General features: G+C 35.0%; 1 long non-coding RNA gene across 1 annotated transcript; it reads right to left on the bottom strand.

Moving 5' to 3' along the window:
* Positions 1-18,550: 18,550 nt before the first annotated feature.
* On the bottom strand, positions 18,551-19,798 carry LOC136809944 (uncharacterized). Its single transcript, XR_010847038.1, has 2 exons — positions 19,671-19,798; positions 18,551-18,934 (listed from the first exon to the last, which is right to left on the bottom strand). It is a non-coding gene; the product is annotated as an uncharacterized lncRNA (long non-coding RNA).
* Positions 19,799-26,725: the final 6,927 nt, after the last annotated feature.

The following is a 26,725-nucleotide window of genomic DNA, read 5'->3' on the forward strand; positions in this document are numbered from 1 at the left end:
TCTAAATTCGTCTTTCTCTAATTTGTGGACTGATGCCAGAATATGACGTTTCTCTTCTTCGTTCTTTAGCACGACTTTCAAGGGTTGCCATCTTTTTGTTTTGAACATTTCGTCCTTCCGAGCTCCTATTCTTTCTGCGTTGACGATGTTTACCTTTAATCCCATTTGGTTTTGTACAACTTCTTCAACATAATCCTTATCACCTACACGCTGTTCTTCTAGGTCTTCATGTTTGTTCTCTCCGAGGTTGTGAACAATGATATTGTACTTTGTTAAGTTTAACCATCGTTCTTCTTCTTTCTCTTCTTTGATGAAATTCTTGATCGCTACCTCTTGTTTCTTTAGCTCATCTTTAGTAATGCTAGCGTATGTCTGTTGTTGCTTTGATTCTATATCGTGGTCTTTCTTCTTTAGCTCATCTTTAGCGTTGCTAGCGTATGTCTGTTGTTGTTTGGATCCTTTAACGACGTCGTCTTTGTTTACAAGATCGTCGATCTTCTTCTCCAGTCTATCCAGTCTAGCGAAAACACATTGCTCATCTTGATTTTTCTCTTTACCTTCAGTATTTGTTGCCTTGTTGTTGGTCGTTCTTTGTTTACTTGTTTTGATCTTCTCTAATAATATTGGCGTGACTGTGATGCATTTCGCACATTCGAATCTCCTTGCTTTGTACTGAAAGCAAATCTGTACTTGGTAGGCTGGAAGCTCCGAACAGGCATAGTGAACGAATCTTTGGCACTTCCTACACTGCAAGACATCGTTATCCCGTGTTATTTCATTTATAAAGCATTTATTTGGGGTGCACGATCCATATTTTGATGAAATTTCCGTGTTAAGATTTCCAGAAGTTTTCGCCATTTTGTTGCATTGTCAAGAGCACAACCGTACAGATTTTATTTGACGTCTATACAGAGGGTTTTGTATGAGCTTCTTTGGCAGAAAGCAGTTTAAAGTTATTTATATGAGAGTTCATAGTTTCAATGTCATAAGGTTTTTCAAAAGAATGTTCATGTAAAATTATTTTAATTTTTTTTTTTTTTTTATTAGAAGAATCAAATGTAGGACCACCACCTACAACAGAATTTGACCAAGGTCGAGATGAAGAACTACTAGATTCAAAGCCAGTTACCATTTCTATACCTTCTTTATTAAAAACAGGTTCAGATTCAGGCTGCACACTTTTTTTTGGAGAAGAAGTAGATACTTGTTCAAGAAAATGGACTTTCTTTTTTTTTCTTCCAGTAAAATCATCCTTAAGTTCATTAATGTTTCTTGAAATATCTTCTAGTGGGGAAGGAGGATCTCTTTTTCTACTAGTTGACATGACAACAAAGTACACTGGGCCCAATGTACTTTGGGGCCAAGGCCCCTCTTAGTATATGATTCCGCTTTCACACTGAAGTGATCAACGCGTTGGTAAAATATATTATTTTATTGTAAAATGAGATGTTCGGTTTTATGCTGTTGAACAGAGACCGAAACCGTATAAATGACGTTTGTCCGCAATGTTCGATTGTCCGCAATAAACCTTTGTCCGCAACAAACGTTTGTCCGCACTAACGATTGTCCGCACAAGAATTGAAATCTGAACTTAGAGAGATGTTGATCCCTCGAAGGTCAGATGTCAACTATTTTAACAATATAGGAATTTCTTTCTTAAAGCAAATAAAAGAATATATTGGAGAACAATATGTTTTGCGGACCGTAATGTACGAAGCAAAAAACGGATGCTCTATTATGAGAAAGAACTTTCTTTCGGTAAACAATTCCCCTATATTGATTCAAGTCATGAAAAAGAGAGAGAGAGTACAAGAGGTGAATGCACGTGGCTTTCACTTTCTTTTAATCTATGAAAACGCACTGAAAGCTTTTTTAAATATAATTTGTTTAATCTTACATAAATTATGTTTTTAAATTATGAGTTTCAGCGAATGAAAGTATGTAAATTGCTTAGATATTTTATCATAATTAGTATAATTATGCATGGATCGCGAATCGTGCATCTTAAATTACACCAACCCTTTTAAAATATAAATTTTAAAACAGAAATTTACAAATAAACAAACAAAATTGCAGTAAGGGGCAAATTAAGTCCTCGACATCTTTTAATTGATGTAAAAAGGTTTTGGCCTTAGATGAAATCCTTTTATTTTGCTTTCAAAAAATTTATTATGCTTAAAAAGAATATGTTTCATCACATCACATAAAAGATTTCAGAACCCTAAGAATGTGCACATGTATTTTCTCTTTTTAAGCGCCGTACATAAAATCTGAAATTCTATATAGAGATCATTCATAAAGTATGCACGCTCTGAGGGGAGGGGGTACTATCAAAAACATAGGAAAGCGTAAGAGGAAGAGGGGAAAGGCAGAAAGGTACATACACATTGACAACAAAATCACCAACAAAAAGAAACAGATTTTGGACTTGCTTTAATATTTCTCTAGATTCCCTAATTTACCTTTGTATAGACCTTTTAATACCCTTGTTTTTGGAGGATGGGGGGGGTCATTTCAAAAGCGTACGTACGCAAAGGGGCTGGCAATGTCAAAGCCTACGAGCGTTCAAGCGGGAGGGGGTGGTCAATTTTAACTGATTTTGAGTCTACGTACTATTTGAGTGGTCCCATTAGGGCTAGAAGGTAATAAGCCCCGCATTTAAAATTATAAATATTAGAGCTTATTAGAGGAAAATTGGTACTCCTAATAAATGGTTCTAAAAAGCTTCAAAAATTTTCCACAAGCAAGGCACAAATAAAATGGTTGATGTAAATAAGCATCAATTTCAAAGGTTAAAAACAAAATATAACAAAATAATAGATATCTAAATGTTAACACTATTTTGTTTTGTCCAATCACATAAGGTTTAAATAATGGCAATATTTTGGTGTTAATCTAGGTTAGCTAATTTTCTAGGAAAGAAGGCACCATTATCATTTTATTTACATTTGTGTTTGAATTAAAGAGGAAAGTATTTGAGTAATACAGTCATGATTTACATAGCCACATTTGAAAATGGTGTATTATTATTTGACAAAAATCTCTTATGTATGAAAAACAATCAAACTATAAATGAAAAAGGTCTGTAGTAATATAAACGGGTAGTGCTACTGAAAGCAAAGTATAAACAATGTATCCCAAGTAAGATAAAAATTACTTTTAACAAAAGACAATATAAACAGTTGCTTCTGTAATATGTAAGTATACAAGTATAACGTAGCTTAATCAGTTTTAATATTGTCATCTAATGTTTTGGATGTGGAGATTGACAAAATGAAACCATCTTCAACAATAATACTTTGATGACATCAACTTTTTGTACATATCACGAGTAAATGCTTCAATCGAAATCCCAAATTCAGATTTAAAAAAAAGGTTATTGTCAAAGTTTAAAGTCATTTCAAGGTCATTGTTTGTGATTACTTTCATTTCTCCCAACTCATTTTCAATATTACATGTGGGGCGACATATTTATTTCAGTTTTATGTCAAGAATGTATTCATTATTTTCAAATCTTACATTTCCCAACTCTATGCCTTCACTTTTACCGGTTACAGAATGAATTGTTTGATGATTATGGAGGTAATAAGAAACACAGCGATAACGCTTTGCAGACGTTATAAGACAAAAATCAAACCAATTTGTGGTTTTGTTTCTGTTAAACTTGGATGGAGATTTAATAACTTCGTTTGCACAGTTGTCAACAAAACCAGTAATAGTGTTACTCATACGCTTCATACGCTTTGTCGGTGATCCTGTAGATGAGAACAAACAATTTTTAGTGAATAGCTTGGCCATGGTATATCCTGGTATATCATGAAACAATGCATGACTGTTATTAAACTTTAACCAATTTAAAAACTTGTGTTTTGTTGATGAAAAATTTTACTACCTGATCAGTATTTATTTTTGAGTTCATTAAATAGAATTCTCGAAATCAAATGCTTACCTGTTGATGAAAGAAGCCATTATGTTGAATTTTTTTTTAGATGTCTGTAAAACGATTAATATCTAGTAAAATCATATAAGTTTTTTGAGCTCAAATGTCCAAGTATTCTTTTGAAAATTCAACTGCAATATTGTAACAATCCAATTTACATTATTTCAATCTTTGATTGATTTGAATTGCATTGCCAATCACCTTGACAGCTAGGAATTGAGCAATGTTTTATACTCGACACTTATACTCACGTAACTAATCGAACCCCTGGTTCCGCTAAAATTTTGAGTGTTCGATTAGTTTCAATGACCAAACTTAATAGAATTTTAATAAATCGATTAAAAATTTTGTTTGAACAATTCGATTAGTCAGGCCTCAATTGAGAATAGAATTCAATCGACCCTGATTGGCATCGCCTGGCAATGAACATTATTGATGATAAGTATCGAGTTATATTAATTATATTTCTGTATAAATTCTAAACACCAATTGTGTTTTCAATCAAGCTTATTTAATGTCAGACTAGAAATTGTAACTTGAGGACCCAGGGGGTACTACCCTTGCCTACCGACGAGAGTGCTCCGCTAAGGTTTGAAAATGGACCCTACGTGGGACTATTATATTTTAAAAAAGTGACCCTGAATTAATGGGCCCAAATTTCCCAAAAATTACACCCTACGAGGGAATGACTGATTTTTCTATTTGGGTGTTTTTGCAACCCTACTTGGGACTCGTTGAGTTAGGTACCCTGACCAGCGGCGCATTCCCGCAACCCATTTTACCCTAGTACCCACCCCCGGCCCCGGGTCTGAAGACTCCTCTCTAAACCAAACATTTAATACTTACGAGCACACACATCACATCACTAAGTAAAGAACTCAAAATTGATAAAAATCATGTCGTCTGTGTGTGATAAGAAATTTGCACTTAGCTTTTTACTTCAGAACATTGTTAAGATAGATATTCATTCTCCAAAGGCATGTTTTCACAAGTATTTAAAGATATCAAGAATCATCCATCTTACATAAACACATGTAAAATTACAACCAAGACTGGTACAGCCACTACTTTCTTCTTCTTCGAAAAACTTTGGAAATAATTTTTCTAAAACGTGAAGTCAGAAAAAAATTCACATTTGCAGCGCGCGTTGGGTGTTTGTTATCAATTATATAGCTGAAAAATTGCAAATTTTCCTATCAACAGTACCCCCTTATAGCTATTTCTTCTATAAAAATTAACCAATGAAAAGCCGTATATAGTGCCCGGGTTTTTTTATCTCGCGCTGTCATTATGGAAATCATTGATTTTTATTACAAAACATTACCCCCGTTCTTTAAAATGGCGGGAATGTAATAGAACAGATTTGTGGAGCAAGAAGAGTCACATGTTCAATCACAAACAAACACACGAAATACTATGGGGCACCAAAGCGAAAATAAATAATATCTTTTAAAAACAATACTGTTGTAATTCTCCTCTTCTCTGTGCTGAATTGAAGGGGGATCGAATCATTGAGTTTAAAGCCCAAAGGGCTAGAGCAGAATCTTTAACCTTTTTTAGGCAAGAAAAAGTGAAGCCTTAAAAAATGGGCCGGATTTTTGAGGACGGATTGAATTTAGCGATTTCTTTGTTTTTGAGTGATACTTTTTCGAAATTTTGGCGGTAAATTTTCCTTTCAATCCGGCATTCCCTGAAACCAGGTGGGTCGCTCTAGGCCGCACAACTTACCAATAAGATTTATCTGATATTCCGATGGCGGATTGGTGGCCGCCCACGCTAAAGCTCTAAAGGGAGCGGGCCAATTTCCAGTCGGAGAGGAATGATAGTCGGCCTTTGATGTGCCGCACCCTCAGTCGGGTTCAACTGTCCTTACCCGTATAGCTTGAGAAAACTGCTGCTCAACCCGACAAGCCCCTAAAATGAGTGCTGCGCCGGCAGTCAAAAACTAATTTTTTATAGTTTTGGCGCCTCAATAATAAACTAATTACGAATTCAAGGAGGGGAAGTGATGGAGGCACTTTCATGTATAGATACTGGTTGTTTTTGGTTAATTTTGCTGGATTTCTTTTGCAATTTGAATTTCTTATACCTTTTTGTCATTACTTTTAATATGTAGTGTATTTTCTGTAATGTGCACCAACTTAGAACTTTAGAAGAGTGTTTTTACACACAAAAAAGAAGATTGTTTTTGTTTCTTTTTGTTACCTGGTTACTGATATTTTCTCAAAGGCAAAATCAAAGAACTTAACGAAACTATATTAGGTAAGTCTATTATACCTTTTACAGTTACTTTCTTGCTGGTATAATCTTGTACTGCCCTCAAATTGGCTTTTGACCGCCAGACGACTGACAACAGTCAAAGTCTCCTAGCAGCGGTACAAACATGTCCATCATGTAATCTTTACCCACTGTGTCCAGGCAAGTAGAAATTAGAAAGAAATTCATGTTTTAAGTTGCAATTATATATGAATTAAGCTAAACTAGGGTTTGTTTATATTTGTTTACATGACTTGCACCAGATTTGTTATTTTTTTCAGAGAAGCATCCGATTTTGCATCTGGTGCTAGCTTGCGGCGATTGATCGTTTCCAAGCTTCATATGAATTTTCAAACGCGGTCTCGCAAAATTCCGTAATGTAAACCTTCCAGATGTTGAAGATTTTCCCGACCTTCAGAGCTTTAGCGTGTCGGATGAAAATTTGACCATCTGGGTGCCAGATAACAATAAGATTGACTTCTAGCCTTCGGCTTCTACTTGATTCATTAGATCGATCTAATAAGCAGGGAGGCGGACACCCGACCGTTTTTCCGGTGAAAGTCAGCTATTCCAGCAAGTTTCGGCTTCAAAAATCAGTTTAATTAGCAATAGAACCATCCTTGATAGTGGGCATTGTTATTAATAATCTTTTTGTGTGAAAAAACAACGAAATATTAGGAAAAGTCCGTTTCAAATAAGGAGAAATGGCGACTTCCGGTATATTTCCCGCATTTTCAGGCGGAAAAAAAATTTTGCTCAGAAATCAGACTCGGCCATGTTTTGGGCATTGCTAAGACGCATCTTTCTATAAAAAATCAGGAAAAACTAATGATGAAATCTAGAGAAAATGCCAAAAAAACCGGTTTTTCCTGCATATTTCCGAAAAGTGGGCTCCGTCACATTTCAGGTATTGACATTTTGCACCAGTGTGCAAAATTTAATGAAAAAATATAAAGTACAGCTCGAGAAAATCAAGAAATACTGTTTTTCCGGCGAAAATGGGCTGCTAAGGCTATTTTTAGAAAGTTCCGGCTTCAAAACTCAGTTGTATTGACGATTGAACCATGCTTCATGGTGGGCATTGCTATTAATAATGTTTTTGTGAGAAAAAACAACGAAATATAAGGAGAAAGTCCGATGAAAATCTGCAAAAACGGCGATTTCCGGCATATTCCCGGCATTTTCGACTGGAAAAGATTTGTTCTCAAAAATAGGACTCGGCCAAGTTTTGGTTATTGCTAATACGGATCTTTGTGCATAAAATCAGAAAAAACTAATGATGAAATCTTGAGAAAATGCCAAAAAAACGGTTTTTCTGGCATATTTCCGGCATTTTCGGCCGGAAAAGAATTTTTCTCAAAAATCAGACTCGACCGTGTTTTGGGCATTGCTATTACTAGGCACTTTAGGCCGATTTTCGAACTTTTAACTAGAGAAAGCTCTATCTTTTCTTGTTTCAACGAGGGGTCACTGACCTCTGTAGCATTTATAGAAAAATAATTACTGGATTTTTTCTAATTTAAGCTAATTGGAGCAAAAATTAGCGGATTTTTACTGCAAGAGCATTGTTAAAAGTGAGCAAAAAACAGGCATTTTTTAGTCAAAAAAACTTTGTGAGCAAGTTTTGGCTATAACCCAAGTTTTGGTGAACACCTTTTCAATTTTTTTCTTTCAGTTGACGTTTGATCATCATACTACAGGTTGAAAAAAAAATTTTTCATAAAATTTTACTTTTTCACAGAATTAATACCATTTTTATACAGGGAGGTAACGTAAAAACGAAAAAATCCGGGGGTAAAAAGTAAAAAAAATCGCAATTAAAATTCAGGATTTCGATATTGAATGTCCATTTTGATTCATTTCGGTGCTGAAAATGGTGTTTCGTGATACTGAATGTAAAAATTTACAATTTTTCAAAATTTTGGCCCAAAATTAAAAAACTTCAATTTTAGGACATCTGATGACGTCATAAAATAGTTTTTTGCAATAACTCTTGATATACTTTTTGCTAAAATTTTGCACACTGAAAGGTATTGTGGTAAAGTAGAGTTTGAAAAAAAATTTTTTGAAAAAATTGATGACGTCAGCATTTTATTGCAAAAATTCGTTTTTTGCCTATTCCTGCTGACGTCAGCAGAAAAAGTCGGAATTTTTTATTTATAAATTTTCTTAATCTGAATACAATTCTGTGTGGCAAATTTTATTGCCTAGAGTGGTTTCAGTCAACAAATATTGAAGATTTTAGATTCGATGAGGTCATAAATGAAAGATGACGTCATAAATCCATTTTTTTGCAATAACTCTTGAAATACTTTAATTCCAAAGCTAAAACTTTGCACACTGAAAGGTATTGTGGTAAACAAGAGTTTGAAAAAATTGATGATATCAGCAAAAAAAATTCAAAATTTAGACTTTTTGGCAATTTTTATCACCTTAAGTGGTTCCAATCTACAGATTTGATGATCTTAGATTCAATGATGTCACAAAATTTCTGACGATGTCATAAACTAGTTCTTCCCAATAACTATGGATTCAAATTGATTGAAAGGCTAGTGTACTGAAAGTATTATGGTAAGGAAAAATTCGTCCAAGGCAACAGAAATTTAAAATTGGATGATATTAGAAAATCACACTAAAATTTTGAAAACTATCAAAAAAATTGTTTTTTTGTAATTCTCATCAAATAAAGGGTCTTCAAAATTCTGTTTAGAACTCACCTTTCGTGAAAACATTTCCACATTCCATCTTCTATCTAAAAAATCAAATGAAACACAATGTTTTACTGAAAATGCCACAGTCGATTTTATTCTTGTAACGGATAACAATTTAAATTAGACATGTTAACAGATGATATAAGTCTAGTAAAAACTTGCAAAGAATTTGCATGCAAATTATAATCATTTTAACACAAAAATAAATGTATTTTAACTAATATTGGTTTTTAGCTTCATATCAAGGTAATAAAATCTTAGATTCACAAGTTGATATTATTCTAAGACTCATCTGAGTAAGAAAGTGCCAAAATATCTTGAGACTGTCTAATGGACCAATATGGAAATATGGCAATGAATTTGGGAGACATAGAAATTTTAAGCAATTTTACTATCTAAAAAATCAAATGAAACACAATGTTTTACTGAAAATGACACAGTCGATTTTATTTTTGTAATGAATAACAATTTAAATTAGACATGTTAACAGATGATATAAGTCTAGTAAAAACTTGCAAAGAATTTGCATGCAACTTATAATCATTTTAACGCAAAAATAAATGTATTTTAACTAATATTGGTTTTTAGCTTCATATCAAGGTAATAAAATCTTAGATTCACAAGTTGATATTATTCTAAGACTCACCTGAGTAAGAAAGTGCCAAAACATCTTGAGACTGTCTAAGGGAATATGGAAATATGGCAATGAATTTGGGAGACATAGAAATAGTCTGTACACCTTAGTTTCATTGAAAAACTTACTTGTCATCAATATTTTATACACAATAATATACACAAAATAAAAGGTTGCTTAAATGGATCTCCTCCTTTAGAGATTTATATTTCCAGTGTATAACATCTGTTACATTAAACGTAGTGGTCTAAAAAAACGGCTATTCTTTTTTAGAATCAACCTTACAATCTAGTTTTTATAAGATTGCTGACGTGTGGAAAGGAATGTCGGCGTGACTGATCCTTTTGTTTGGATACTTTCTTTCCTTTTTCTTTCTCATAACTTCAAGCTTTCCCTCACACTCTCCAAGCGTGGTTAGCTCAAGCGGTTGGAGCGTCTGTCTCATAAGCATGGGTTTCCGAGGTCGATCCCGCTGGGTGTCGAATTTCTTTTTTTTTAAATTCTCTTTCTATTATAATGAAGGTCAATCAAACAACTAACTAGCATATATTACCTCCGCTCTCTGTGTAAGGTTTAGATAAGCTATGGTAGCATCACTTAATAAGAACTTTTTTAAGTTTTTTTTTCTTCAATCTTTTTTTTACCACAAGCGATTATTCAAGGCTGAGATATAGAAGAACGGGTATAGGCGTTCTGCGCCTGCGTTTGGTGACTGACAGTTTCAGTTTCAGTTTCACTACTTTCACTTTCACTTTCAGCCAGCGAGTGAGCGAGCGATTCTTTGTAAGAGAATCTTCAAATAACTTCTTTCAGAATCATTCTCGTTTTATACTTTAAAGACAGAATGATAATTGTTTTCCGGGTCAAAATGTTTGACACTTGATCCAATCGTTTGCTTATCTTTCTTGCGTGGTCGTCATTTGAATTTCAGTATTCAATGCTTATAAAATAAGGGTTTTAAACTCCTCACTAAGAGGGAACAGATCATAGATTCGAATTGAACGCGTAATTACTAATAGCAATTAACATTACATAACGCGTCGATATTTCTTCACTCCCATGTAATGTGATTCAAAATTAAAGTGATGAGCACAAAAACAAAATTAAGAATTGGAAAATTTGTCACCCAGCGAGATCGAACTTGGAAATCCATGCTTATGAGACAGACGCTCCAACCGCTTGAGCTAACCACGCTTGGAGAGTGTGAGGGAAAGCTTGAAAAGTTGATTCTAAAAAAGAATAGCCGTTTTTTTAGACCACTACGTTATTAGTATTTATGATTATATACCAAATTGTCAACCTTGAAATTGTCACATTTAGTTATTGCGAAATATTTACAACACTTTCAAGCCATCTTTTTTGTGAAATTTGTGTCTTGATAAACCAGGATAAACTAAGCTCCATGACACTTGTATCATTGATCATTAAATCACACCTTGGAACAATAGAGTTCCTTGGTTCAATTGTTGCAAGAATGTTTGTCTTTGTTTGTATTCTCATTATGTGCCACATTATCATTATTACATCATTTTCAGCAAGTTACATTGCATTGTCAGCTTTAGAGGTCATTAAACTTTGTTGAATTTCGGAATTTGAAATCCTACCACCTGAATGTGTAAGAAATTTTTTTTTCAATATTTCATACTGTAATTGGAAATAATCTCTTTAAATGAATCAATGTCAGATAAGTGGTTATTTGTTGAAATCTCTGGAGAAGAAAATACTTTAAGGGTGAGACTCTGCTTGACGGTTAGGGCTATGTTTGCCATGCATATATACTGAGCCATTAAAGAAGTTTACAGGAACGTACAAAAAGGACTACAAGGAGCCTACAAAAGGTACACAGGTGCATACGTAAAGTACATGGGGAACAAACAAAAACTGTAAGGAACACGGGGAACGTACAATAAATAAAGTACCCAGGAGCATACAATAAGGTACAAGGGGAACGTACAATAAGTTACACGGGGAACATACAAAAAGGTACACAGGGAACGTATGAAAAGGTACACAGTGAAAGTACAAAAAGTTACACAAGGAACGTATGAAAAGATACAACATGGGGAACACACTAAAAGGTACACGAGGAACTTATGAAAAGGTACACAGGGAACGTATGAAAAGGTACAAAGGGAACGTACAAAAAGGTACACAGGGAACGTATGCAAAGGTACACAGGAAACGTGTGCCACTCTGGAAAGGACGGAAATGTTACGCCGGAGCTGCACCAACCTAATTGGAAAAAGTTTATGGTAGCAGATCTCAAACCTCAAATCTATGCCGGAGATATCCGGCGCACAAGTCGCAATTTCCAGGCTGGAACGTATGAAAAGATACACAGAGATAGTTAGCAGAAGGTAAAATAATTCAAATTATATCTACTCTTATGTGGGGGGTATTTACTTTTACGGTATGACGGTATTGGGCCTTTTTACCCCTGGTAAATCGGTATTACGAGAAAAAAACGACGGGATTACGGCATTTCATTTTCTACCGGTATCGGTAAATTGCCTGTTTTTTTGTCGGTATTTCGATATTTTTATCAATAAAAAACGGTATTTCGGTATGAACCTTTTAGTTTCTTCATGAGTTTCGTGCAGAAAAGTTTTCAAAAACGATAAGTCTATTCCACTATTTTAACCATTAAAATTTTCCTGCTCGCTTCGCTCGCACAATCTTGGATGTCCTATTGACTTATTGTCATCGTGAGGTTAATCAAAATAAACAAAAGTTTACCATATCTAAACAAATATTTTCGTTTTTTTCTGCGGGCGCATTTTTTTAATGGCAACTTTTGTGATGCAAAAACTGCATCCAACGAATGATTCTAGATAAACTTTTCTCCGTCAGCACTACATGATATTGTCGTCTATCCGTATTCACTTATATTGTTACTACTCTAAGGTCCCGAATAGACGCCCCCCCCGTTTATTATATTTTGCAAAAATTTCGGACCCCTCCCTTTTATTCAGACCCTCCTACTATTCGGGACCTTAGAGTACAATACAATACACTGATACTGCAGTAACTTAGAGACTGTAAAAGTGGTATTTACTCCTTCAATAATTAGTAGAAGTAGGTAGTTATAAAAACATCTTGTGCAGCATCGAACGATTAAAAAATGATTCACAGCATGATGCATATTTTTAAATTTTAAATTAATTCTCAATATAAAAGACATCTTACGGGTCTGCGAGGAAGAAATTATTGGGGGAAAGGCCTAACTTTGCATTTGCTTCCCGTAACGAGCAAGTAAAATATTGCTGTAAAAGAGGCCGTAAAAAGTCGACGATATCGAGAATAAGGTCACAAAACTAGCAAAAAACTTTATATATTGGTGAAAATGTTTGGTATAAGAATAGGAGAGAGGTTAAAAGAGACCATAAAAAGGTTAAATTTAGCCCAATAAGGTCACAATCGTTTAACCAAAGATGTGAAAGCAAAATTGGTGCGTGAACGTGAAAATGTTTTTTTTCGCGCGTGAATACGTGAATTAGTAAAAATTTGTGCGTGAATACCTGAATTGAGGGTACAAGACTTGTTTGTACAGTTTCTAATTTGTTACTACACAATAGATTGGATAACTGAAAATTCATTATTTTCGAAAAAAACAACATAAATATAATATCGGTATCGGTATTAGGCTTCCTTCACCGACGGTATTACGGTATTTGACCCAAAATTTTGTCGGTCTGGTGGTATTTAAGACCCCTGAAAACCCCCTCTTATGTCTATGAGGAGTTTTAAACTCAAAAAGACTAAACTGAACAAGAGGAAAAGGGAATACAAAAATAAACTTCAGCTGTTTTTTAACCATCAGGCATCAAGGCTAAAAATGGGGCACAAAGAAGAGTGCAAGCTTTTTTAAGTTTTTATCATTAAAATCTAGACAATATAAAAGAAATCATGAAGAAATTTATGCTTACCTTCTTCTTTTCTATTCATTAAAAAAGGAATGGATTTCCATGTGTTTCAGCTTCTTTCTCTACCCTACCCTTCCCTATTTCTTCTCTTGCTTCTTGATCCGGAATCTCAAAAAACCCGTGAAAAATCGAAAGTGATTTCGGGACCGGGGTAATTTGAAAATCACAATATTGAATTTTGGCATGATCTCTATCTAATACACTGGATATAAAGTGTTTATAGTTATTGGAAAGTTAATTTTTTTCTCTATAATATTTAGGGTGTGCTATATTTAAAAATTGAGTTAACAAAAAGTTATGATTAAAAAAGATTTTCATTGCTCTGTAGAACTTTACTGGGGAAAACAATAAATTCAGCACACACGAGAAAAACTCAGCAGTCATCTGAGCTTTACACACAATCATTTGTTTTATGAAAGGCATGTAAAAACCCCTGCCATATTTTGATAGAAGAATGAATCAAAAATGTATGAAAAAATCCAAAACCCCGTCTTTATAAAAAACGCTTACCCGCTAAATGTTCGGGACAACTTTTAGTCACGTGACTGAATTGCCTACTATTACGCGTCTTTGTGCAAAAAAATCAGAAAAAAATAATGATGAAATCTCAAGAAAGTGTCAAGAAACCGGTTTTTCCGGCATATTTCCGGCATTTTCGGCCGGAAATGAATTTTTTTCGAAAATTGAGCTCCGTCACATTTAGGGCATTACCATTTTGCATCTTTGTGCCAAAAATCTGGAAAAACTAATGAGCCAATCTCGAGAAAGGTTGGTAACTAACGAACGAACGAACATCAGTACCTCCGGGTAGGTCCAAAAAGAGGTCTTAAAAAGAGGTCATAATAGAACAGATCTTCAAAAGAGGTCTTGAAAAGAAGCCATAATAAAAGAGGTCTTAAAAAGAGGTCTTCAAAAGAGGTCTTCAAAAGAGCTCATAAAAAGAGGTCTTCAAAAGAGGTCTTTAAAAGAGCTCATAATAAAACAGGTCTTCAAAAGAGGTCTTCAAAAGAGCTCATAATAAAAAAGGTCTTCAAAAGAGGTCTTAAAAAGAGTTCATAATAAAAGAGATCTTTAAAAGAGGTCTTAAAAAGAGGTCATAATAAAAGAGCTCTTACATAAAGGGTCTTATGGCAGCTATGGCGTTCCATAATTTATTCTGGTAGTTTCTTGCTAGTCTTCAAAATGAAGTCGAATGCTATGAGGGTCGAAAATTGAAAATTTCTCCCGTCGGCGCAAACCGTTTATTATGAGGTGTAATTTTGAGCAGATTGGAATTGATCAAAGGATAGGAATCATGTGATGTTTAAACCATATTTTGGAAAAAAGAGAGTACTCGGGTAAGTTATGGCATGTCTTGAAATCACCATAATTTTTAGACAGTCGACAGAAAATGACCAAACAAATGACTGAACATGAAGGGTACTATGATGTAGTTTCTAGCCGGATGTGTAACCTAATTGTTTTTTCACTGATTTTCGCGAAAAACCGCAAAAACTGATTATTACGTAATAATCGAAGACGTCATCAAAACTAAAAATTGAATTTCTCAATAATGGTTTATCCAATAGTCTTCAAACTTTCACCAAAGATGTATCTTACTAAAGTCGATCATTTGAAAAAAAATCTTCCTCTACCGCGACGGCCACGATGGTTAGGGCCACGACCTGGAATAGAACCAAATCTTTATAATAAACTGTTCATACAGGGTGGGTTGGGCGGGCAGTATTATACTTCGGTTACCATTTTTAACCTCGTCGTTAAGGTTGGGAGAATTCAGTATTATATATAATTCGATTTTATTCATAAAATCTGAATTATGCTTCAGGGCGCTAGTGCCCTTGCATAATTCTTCAATTTTATTTCATAAAATCGAATTAGATCAAAATAATACGGCTTGGCAGATACTCTACAGTAATTGTGGTCTGCGAGGCGATCAAAATATCCCAGATTTCCTTGGCCAAACCTATCATGTTTAGGTTCTGGTTACCCCCCATTTTGACAATGTATGACAGAGCTGATGTATTGTCCATCTTCAAGTGAATGCTCTTTGGGCTTTGAAAGTTTCTGATTGTTTGAAGTGTCAATAGAACCGCCTTCAGTTCCAAAACATTTATGGGAAGGCCATACTCCTCTGCTGACCACTGACCTCTGCTTTTCCCAAGATGCCCCCAACCCTTTGGGAATGCATCTGTTGTTACTAGGAGCTCTGCAGGTAAGTTTATCAGTCTTTTCCCATCGGAGAGGGTAAGGTTTTGAGCCCACCAGTCCAGTTCTTCCAAACTGTTTGTATTTAACTTCACTGAGGCCTTGTTATTCCCTTTTCTGGACTCCTGAATTTGTTAACTCCAACAGAGGTCTCTTGCGCCTCCAGCATGGACTTGTAGGTATGAATTATCTTGTCTAACTTGTCCTGAGGCAGAGACAGCACCATCCCTTAAAACTCGATGCTCTGAGTTGGGGTCAGGACAGACTTTTTCAAGTTTATAACTAGACCCAGGTTTTGTAGCAGAAAGATCAAAGTGTCCCTTGATTGGATCAACTCTGAAATGGACCGAGCAATCAGAAGAATGTAGTCCAGATAAATTATGAGGATCACATGCAACGGTCTCAAGAGAGCTACAGGGACCTTCATCAACTTGGTGATTGGACCAAGGCCAAAGCACAAGAATTGGAACTCGTATAAATCCCCTCCCCACTGAAATCAAACAAGCGCTTGGACACCTCGTGCATTGGAACAGAAAAATATGCATCTCGAAGGTCGAGCTTGCACATATAATCCCCCTTCTGTAAGAGATCTTTCACCATGTGAAGGCCCTCCTTCTTGAAGTGCTCGTAAGGGATTGCTGTATTCAAGGATTTCAAATTTATTACTGGGCGATTGCCCCCATCCTTCTTGTCTACTAAGAATAGATTGCTCAGAAATTGGATCTTCATATGGTGAACTTTCTTTACAGCCCCCTTGGCTAACATGGCTTGGATTTCTTCCAAGATCTCCTTCCCTTTCACAAGATTTTCCACCACTCTTCCCTGCCTTGGAGTATGAGTAAAGGGTATTTGATACCCTTTTACATACTCTAAAATAGTTTGATCGGATGTTACTTTTTCCCAATTTTGAATAAAGTATCTTAACCTTCCTGCTAACCCTACTTGTGGAATTTCTAACAAGAACATGCTTTTTATAGAAGGGTGCACCTCTGGAAAATCTCTTTCTGAAAGGAGATCTGGACAAGTAATGCTTCCCATCAGACTTTTTGGTAACGAACAATTTACCTTGATCGTTGGTCCTTCTGTTGCTGCCATCTCCAGCATCCGTTCGTTTGATTCTAACGGTTCTCGTGTTGTTGCCCTCATCTCTGGAACCACCTTCTGGATGAGAGCCATTCTGAAAGGACCGACGGCTTTGTTGTTGCTTGGCCCTCTTTTTGAGGCCCATGGCTCGAGCAATATTACCAGCTTTCTCCTTCTCTTTAGATAAAGCCAATACTTTCTTCCGATAGTCCGAACCAAAAAGGTATTTATGACCTTTGAATAGATCCGCCTTCTCCTTCAACTGAGATTTGGCTTTTGAAGTGTCTTTGCATATAGCTGATAAGATATAAAACCTTCTTTGATATGAGGTTGTATTTATGGACTGCGAAAGTAGTATGATGGACTCGAAGACCTTGTCCAAGATATCCCCAACATGTAGCTCCACATCACCCTCAACTGGTGTTTCGCTCAAATTCTAAATTTGTACCCAGAGTTTTGTCAAGGGACCAAGTGTATCTATGATACGAGATTGAATTTTACAGAAAGATTTGTCCAACTGTTCATCTCTGATATTGAGAAATTGTTCCAGGAACTAATCTAACTTCAGTATTTCTGGAAGGTTTGTGGGAACGGGGTGTTCAGATAACACTTTCTCCTGTAAATCTTTCTCATGATAAAAGGTATCTATATGATCTGTTAGGTATTCCAGCATTTCTTCTGGTAATGTACATCTGAATTCCTCCCCTCTGTGGGTAATTCGAAACCTTCTTAGGTTCAATGGATTTTGGATTTGCCTTTTCATCAGCAGAGAAAGAATATTCATCTTTCTGAGAATCATCAAATTGTCTCTTCTTTCCTCTTTTTGGAATTTCCTCATCCGAAGAGTTGTCAGTAAATGAGCTGGATTGGCTTGAGGTACACCCATCAGTGATCTCACCTTCCTCTCTTCCAGTGGAATCTCCAGCCATTGCAAAGATTATAACAGATATTAATCACAGTGTGAAATACTTTTCACAGCCACTTTTCTTCGCTTACAAAGTTGAAAGAGGCCGTAACAACTTCGGTTACAATTTTTAACCTCGTCGTTAAGGTTGGAAAATTCAGTATTTGATCTAATTCAGTTCCTATTTAAAATTTTATGTGGCTGAAAACCTTCCAAGATCATTCTTCTGTCAGATGGTAAGCTCTTTTTTGTCTTTCAAATCCATTTTCTTGAAGCATTTGCAGTCTTTTCTCGACACCCAACAAATCAACACATGCATCTCTTTGATTTATTTTCGAGTGAAAAACTTTCTGAATTCATCATTCTTCTTCTCCACTCCTACAAATATAAAACAAGTGCAGTTTGAAATATTTCTAAGCCTGTATGATAAGCTAGGTTGCATGTAAGTCTGGATAGCTTACAGTTGTGGCAATGCTAGAATTTTTCTTACCTTGGCCAGAAAATATTCTCAAAGTTTTTACGAATTCAACGAGACTTACCTGTAAGTTGAAGTTGAATGAGAATTCTACAAATTCTAGTTTCCAGGTAAATAGGGAGTTAGGTGAGATATAGCGAGCGTGGGCGGCACAGTGAATCATTTTTCGAAGTAGTACAGTCTCATGTTTTTCCGGAAATAGGGTGCTGGGGTAATGTGGTGGGTGGGCACCTAACTCCCTATTTACCTGGAAACTAGAATTTGTAGAATTCTCATTCAACTTCAACTTACAGGTAAGTCTCGTTGAATTCGTAAATTCAACGGCATTCTAGTTTCCAGGTCTCTAGAGAGCTAGGTGAGACTTCGTAGCCTCGGAATAACATTTGACTTATTAAATATGAGAGACACTGAACAAAGGATTTATTTATCCTTGCATGTATATTTATATTTTAAAGAATTTTACAGAGAATAACACAATTTCGACAAGAATTGACTTTTTCATAAACTAATATTTGGTTTTTAGCTCAAATGTATTCGCTTATTATGGGATGTAAGGTTACTATTCCACAAAGTGACTGGAAAATATAATATAATTCATAACGCAAATGTTTAAAGTCATTCAAAATGTTCATTTATCAACATATCCATTTAATAATGTTCATGTATCAATCATAGCAGTACCAATGGATGTTTCGATTTGTTTGTCGTAAAACCTTGCAAAGGTCGATTCACATGACCAACCTGCTGAGTCTAGTATCTTCTTTACATCAATTTTTGTTTTCAAATTCGACGACGCAGCAGACCTGCAAGAATGAGAAGTATATCTCTTGATATCAACACCCGATAACTGTAAAAAATCCTTGCACCATCTTGCAACTGTATCTTTTGAAACAGGCTTGAATGGTTTTATGTAACTGATAAACAAAGGGTAAGAGGTTCTATTATTTATAGTTTTAGATAGGTAGGCTTTCAGATTTGATGGCACACAAAGCTTTGGTTCATTAGGATACTGCAAAAACTCAAGTGGTTTAAGGTGTTTTCCAGGTTTAGTTTGCTTGATTTTATCCATAATGGGGATAATAATTTTATTTGGTTCAACTGTTATGTCTCTTAAGTCGATTTTATGAATAGTCTGCATTCTTTGACCACCTGCGAGTAGGGCCATTAGAACCACAAGCTTTTTACATAATATCTTCAAGGGAAGATCGTCTTGATGAGGTAATTTTCTGATGTAGTCAAATACTATTTTAACATCCCATGTTGAATAGAAACGAGGAAATGTTGGTTTACATTCAAAAAATCCTTTCATAAGTCTTTTAATAACAGGGTATTCTCCAAATGGAATGCCTTTATCAACCCAGAGAATAGAAGAGAGGGCTGATCTAGCTGTACAGAGCTGAGAGTAAGAATAACCTGATCGTGACAGTTGGACTAAAAACGACATTGCATCATCTAAGTTTGGATTGACATATTTGGCCAATGTGTTTTTCCTCCAACTTGTCATGATTACATCCACCACTTCGGGTGAAATTTTCATACCTATGTATGCAGCCCTGACAATAGACACATCATCAAAGGAATTTTGTGAGCCATCGCATGAACACCTTTTCCCACAAACATATTGGCTTTTTGGGGCTTTATGTTGAACGGCGGTTGAATCATAAGACGTTCTAACATAGGATACCAAGCTTGAGTTGGCCAACGAGGAACAACCATTAAGACTCTTTTTGGCTTGTCCCTTCTGATCTTTTGTAGCACTCTTCCGATTAGGCTAAAAGGTGGAAATAAATAACACTTATATTTTGACCAGTCGACAGTAAAAGCATCGGTGGCAAAGGAGTTCTTCTTTGGGAATCTACATACAAATCTATCAATTTGGGCATTTGAGGGGCTTGCAAAACAGTCCAAGTCAGGCATGAAATTTAACTGTTTAATGCCTTCATTGAAAAGCTCCCTATTAAGCATTGCTTCAGCATTTTTATACAACTTTCTAGACAGGGCATCAGCTTCAATATTCTCCTTTCCAGGAATGAATGTACTGGTAATCCATATACAATTTTCAATACAGTATTCCCAAATAAGTTGTCCTAATTTATTACAATTAGTGCTGTGACTGGTTCCCATTTTATTGATAGTTGAAACAGCAGTAACATTATCACAGTACACTTTAATGTGTGAATTGTTTATGTATTTTGTAAACTTAGTGATTGTATTGAGTATTGCCTGCATTTCTAACACATTAATGTGTACATCTTCAACAAAATCCCAATGACCAGATAACTTTTTTATTGGAAAATACAGCACCCCACCCTGTTTTTGAAGCATCAGTATATATTTCATGATCAAAAGGGGGTAGATCAATAGATTTCTTCATGTCCACGACCTTATATCTCCACCAGGAGCATTCTATTTTACACTCATGAGTGAGCCTAATTTTAGCATCAAAATTGCCTTTGTTTTCTCGAAGACAAGCAGTTTTATAGCTTTCAAGACATCTATAGTGTAATGGCCCATATGTTGAGCCAGGAAAGGTTGCAACGATTTTACCAATAAATCCAGCTAATTGTCTGATAGATATTTGAAAGGATTCTATTAAGGTAACTGCAAAACTCAAAATGTCATCTTTTTTCTCCTGTGTTATTTCAACAGTCATGTCAATGGAATTAATCACAAAACCTAGATATGTAATCTCATTTGATGGTATTAAATGGGATTTTATTGGATGGATACATAACCTACTCCATCGAAGAGTTTTATTGATTTTATGACTCCTTTTTCACATTCATTGTATGTTTGACCTTGAAGGAAGAAATCGTCAATAAATTCAACAACAAAATGGCCTTTTTGTTGTAAATAGCACAGCAAAGGTTTGTTCAGTTTTGTAAACTTCCTTGGACATGGTCCGAGGCCATTCGGGTAACAGGTAAATTTATAGAGTCTTCCATCAAAAGAAAATTTTAAAAATCTTTGATATTTTTCATCAATTCTAACACTGTAATATGCATCTTTGAGATCCATGGATGCCATGTAATATTTAGGAGTGATATTTTCTAATACGGTTTAAATAGTATCCATTTTTAAGTGTTTAAACTCAACATTTTTATTAAGATTTTTTAGATTCAAAATAAATCTTCTTCAACCATCAGTTTTTGGTACTGTGAAAATTGGGGAGACAAATTCTTTTTCTTCTGGTTCACATTGAACTATTACCCCTTTTGAAATAAGTTTTTGAATTTCTGTTGACACAAAGGCTTCTTCCACAAAAGTGAAATTGAAATAATGATAATAGAAATCATGGTTAAATTTAATAGTGTCACCAAGAACAATTTGAAGAATTTCTGGATCACTTGTATAATTCTCCCATTCTTCTAAATGATTGGAGAGTTGTCCAACACTAAAGTTTTCAACTTTGGCTGTTAAGTAATCATTCAATGCTTCAATTTGTTCTTTGATGTTTTTCAAAGAACTCACTTTTAGTTTTTTCTCTTTTGATTTCTGTTGTTGTTGTTGTTGCTTGAATGACGATGATTGTGATAATTATTCCGACCTTGTTGCCAGGAATTTCGGCCGTGTCCTAAAAAAGACTGCGATTTATTGTAAGATTTGTCTTGTCTGTCATAGGATTCTTTCTTTTGGTAAGACGATCGGTTGTTGTACTTCTTTATTTTTCCACCAACTTTGTTGGTAATATCAATACTTTTTAAGACTTTCGATACATTTTCACCGAATAGTTTTGAATTTGAGGATTTAGTTTGTGTCGTCAAGCATTTGAATTCTGGTTTCAACACAGAAACGGCATGTTTTTTGCTGATGTCAGAAATGTCAGTGTTTACACGGCCAAGTAAGGCCACAATGTCAATCCCCACTTGGTAAATCTGTTGTTGGGTCAATTTTTCAGGTGAGGTTGTCGTTGACACAGCAGCATCTACTAAAGTTAATGCTCCACAAACTGCAGTCCTGAGTGCTTTTTGTATGCCTTTATATCTCCTGTCATTCTTCTTTTGGAAAGACGAAAGCAGTTTGTTAATGTCCTCATTCATATCCAAAATGGTTAGTTGCTGACAATTTTTTGGGACTACATATTTCTCCATGAGTGGTTTAAGTTTGTCAACAGTTTTGGAGTTACTCCATCGTTTATCTATTATTTTAGCCCAACCATCATCGATTTTTTCGCCCTTTTTCTCTTCTGTGCTCACAAGGTTGAGATTAGAGTATAAGTCAAGAGAAGTTTCTTCTTTACCAACACTTTCGTTGTTTTTCTTTTCAGCAGCACTTTGGCTGTCATTTTTGTAGCTACTTTGGCTACCATTTTTATCAGGGGTTTCCCCTGCATGAATAGATAAAGCATCACTGTCACTCAAATGTTCTTCTCTTCTCCTCCTCTTTTTTCTTTGTTTTGAATGGTCGCTTGAGGAACTATCAGATGAAGATGAACTCGATGAACCACTGCTGCTGATGTCGGAGTCAGATGATGATGATGATGAGTCAGAACTAGTATAACTTCGTTTTCTTCTTGGAGATGATGTCTCAAGTCCTTTTAAAATATCTTGTATATCAGCCATTTTTCTCAGAGAGGAGAATTCCTAGATTTAGATTCACTTCTAAAAGAAAAAGGAAAGAAATTGTACTTCAAGAATTTAGAATATGTTTTACAATTCTTTTATCAGAAATTGTAAAATATACTCTTTTAAAATGAAATCCTTCTGTTCAAGAAGGTTTGTTGTACACGTGTGCGCTTACCACGACAGCTTGCTATGGAATGATTCACTGTGCCGCCCACGCCCGCTATATCTCACCTAGCTCTCTAGAGACCTGGAAACTAGAATGCCGTTGAATTGTACTTTCTTAATACTTCTGGTACATGCATCACCATTATGTGGATGTATGGGGTTGCCGGGAACGACCAATCGTAACCACGACCATTCATTTTCTTTAATTTGTAAACCCATACTATAACCTATAAAAAATAAATCTCTTTTAGATTTGCAGTCACAGAATTTTCATTGTAAACACACATTCAACACAAATATTCAGTGGTAATGAATGGAAAAAGCCTACCTTCAATTCAAAGTCGTCGATCTCAGCGTCTGTCAGTTCTGGCTTATTCATTGTTGTGTAAAGCTCTTCAAAAGCCTGGAATGGTAAGAAAATATGTTGCATTATGGCATAATTTCGGTCACAACAAATTTAAGGAAAACTTAAGTAAATATATGAGTATCAACCACTAAAATTAGTTCCGTTAAATGCAATTTTAGTGGAAATTTTGTAAGATTTAAAAGCCTTAAAACAACCCGCTCAAAATTATCTTTAACTATTATCTTGAATCCTTCGAGTGCAATGAATGAAAATGTGCGGACTGCCAATTATTTTTGGAACAGACTTTAGTTCAAACAAGCTATGAGTGGCAAATACCTCGTCCAGATCGTCCTCGATCCAAATCTATCGGTCCCAAGAAGCAGAAGATGGAGCTCGTACACACAATAATGCTTGGCACATCTTTAAAATCGGTTCTTCCTTGCATCCACGTTGCTTAGACCAATTTGCACTCATGGTTCGCTTTTTTCCAGAAAATGTTGGATCTTGTCTAAGAGAAAGGTTGGCAAAATTTATAACTTCAATCAATGTAAGCTTTATTTCCCTATATTCAATTGTTTGGCGGTGTCTTTGGAATTTTTGCAATTTTCATGTTTTTCAAAAACCTCAAATTAATAATTTATGGCGATTGTTTTTTTCATCATATCAATTTTAGGTTGTCATGCTCACCTCTGTTCCCTTGTAATGTCGCAATATATGCACGCGTTGTCCGACGTTGTTTGCCTCATCCCAAGAATCATCAGGAGAAACTTCAGAAAAGGTAATTAAAACAATAATAGTCTAGAAGTATATTGTGTATTATGTAAAACCTTCAACTACTCAAAATGGAAACAATAAAGACAAAACTCACAAAACAAAAAGACAATATAAACACAACAAAAATCTAGAATGAACATTCACAGAAAATCAATTAGGTTGGAATTGAAAAGGAAAATATGATGACATAGAAATCCATCAATGCAAAACTAGTGATCTGAAGTGACTACAAGGAAGAGAGCGACTCAATATGAGTTAAGATGGAAAGAAGTAACTCAATATGAGTCAAAAAATATTTCAAGAAAACACATTATCTGCTCCTCAGTTTCCGACCTACACAGGATTTCGGCCTTTTACGAAAATATCCTCCTATATGATGGAAATATGGTTGTGTAGTTAGGCTAAGCAGTGTTAATTAGACACCACCACAGATAAAAAGATGTAAAAAGATGTGTTTAGTGAAAGTATAAAACGCGCGCAAATATAAAATAAACTAAAACTTAAAATCCACGGAACCAGCCGAAGAAACTAAAATAACAATGAGAAAAGAAGTATACTTTCTACTAGACAAAGTTGCCACACCTTTGACACGTTTCTACCACAATTTTGTCGAAAGCATACTAGAAGGGAAGGAAGTTTTACCTTGAGAGATAAATGCATTGATGGCATGAGTCGTGTTGTTCAAAAATTTCTAGAGCCTTTTTTTGATGATGAAGGTTTTTCTTAGGCATTTGTTGATTTTCAAAATAAGTAAAAAAGAGAGAGCCTTGATAATTCCAAATACATTGTAGTCTTCACCAATTAATAATTCAACATCTAACTCTTTGCCACCAACCAAACTTTTGGGATTTTTAGCGAGTTCGTCGACTTCTGATATAATGTCTTTGAAGCATTCTTTCACACACTCATATGACTCACTGGCCATTCCAACTCCAATAGCATTGTTTCCTACATACATCGCGCAGAATTGATGTTGCAATTTTTGTCATATAAAAAATGAAGTCGTTGCATTGTTTTTTGCGCGAGTTCTATTTTCGGCCAATCAAATTGCGTCACGCATTCGAAAGATTCGAAAATGTTGCAATCAAAACATTGAATTCATTTGTGAGTTTGGTTTTGAGAAGAAAACATTTTCTAAAAAATAAACCTAAAGTAAAATATTGTGATCTTATTCATATTTTGAAAAGACTTTGAAAACAGAAAGTTATAAAATTTATTGCATTGAGATATGGTTGTAAGAGGTATGTATGTATGGAGATCGAATGCTTTGTTTGCTTCAGTTTTCACTACAGACTTTCCTCCTTTCGAAATTCAGTTTTCGATGAGAGCCTTTATTTATCTAAACTTTGTTTTTATTAATGGTGATTCATGTTTGGACATAAAAAACTCCCAAGGATAACCAGTAAGTTTTATTTATTTTGGAGGTAAAAAATGCTAAAGAGAATGAGTAGATATGTGTCGGTGATTTGTAAAATAAAGGGATTTCTTTTTCGAAATTGCGCATCTATATTGAAACGTGAAGTTAAAATTGACGTTACAGCATTTGAAAAAAGATATAACTTCAAGGCAAAAAAATCGATGGAAATTGGATTACAACCTGTACTTTTTTATATATCATTTTTTAGCATTTTTTATCCTCTTTCACTTGCGATGGGTGGGAAAATTGTCCAAATATACTTAAGTCTCTGTCATCATTTTTGTCATTAACGTCAGAATTCATCAGCCTTTATTTTTTTTCGTCAGAGTGACAGTGCCTATCTTTAGGACAAAAAAGTCGATGGAAATTGTCTTAATCGATACATATATTTATACACCGTTGAAAAGAGAAAGGGCTAAACTTTCTCTCTTGAGGGGTGGGAAATTGAAAGCTACTCAACTTGTATCGTCCCTGCTCTCTTTAAGTTTGTCAAATTTTCAAAAACATATAAAAAAAGTAACCTTTACATTATCGCTTCAAACGTTTTTACAAACTTACAAACCTAAGCAAGTTTGGTATTTCTTAAAAGAGGACAGATTCAGTGATTCAAAAATATCAAATTTATGTCTGAAAACATTATACACAGGAAGTAGTGTAATAAACAAGGGAAAGAAAAAATTAAGAAATTTGCAACTTCTAATTTTTTGACGTCAAAAATCTACGTCAAAACCCCCGGATTTGTTTGATGTCAAAAACTGTAACGTCAATTCTGCGCGATGCCGATGGAAATGTAATCTTATCTTCAGATTGTACATTTGTGCATTCAGCTAATGCACAAATGTACAATTGCGTACAGCCACAATATTTACAAGTTTTCAGGCCAATTCTTATTATCTCTTTGAATCAGAGGATTGGTTTACTCACCAGAACTCTTGTAAAATGAGCCAGATTCCTCAATGATTGAGTAGGACAACACGACAAGGTTCGATTTTCGAGTGAGTTAAGTGCCATCACCACTGACTTAAAGCTGTGGTTGAAAAAAAGTATTGGCTTTAGCAAGTAAATTAACCATTTTTGTCTCACAGGGTCAAGCCGAAGTGAAGAAAAGAAGGCTTTACATTTTCTCAGATAATAAAGGAGAAATTTTTTAAAACTTTTCTCGGAAAACGTGTGTGACTTTCTTTTCTCAAAAACAAGTTTCCTTAGAAAAATTAAGGGATATCTTATCTGAGGGAAAGAAGGCAAGTTGTTTTCTTATAAAAAAAGAAATATTCTTTTCTTAAATATCGAAGCAGATTTTCTTTTCTCAGAATAACAGAAGATCCAT

The sequence above is a fragment of the Clytia hemisphaerica genome, unplaced genomic scaffold (assembly GCF_902728285.1).
Source record: "Clytia hemisphaerica strain Z4C2 unplaced genomic scaffold, Clytia hemisphaerica genome assembly, whole genome shotgun sequence".
Lineage (NCBI taxonomy): Eukaryota > Metazoa > Cnidaria > Hydrozoa > Leptothecata > Clytiidae > Clytia > Clytia hemisphaerica.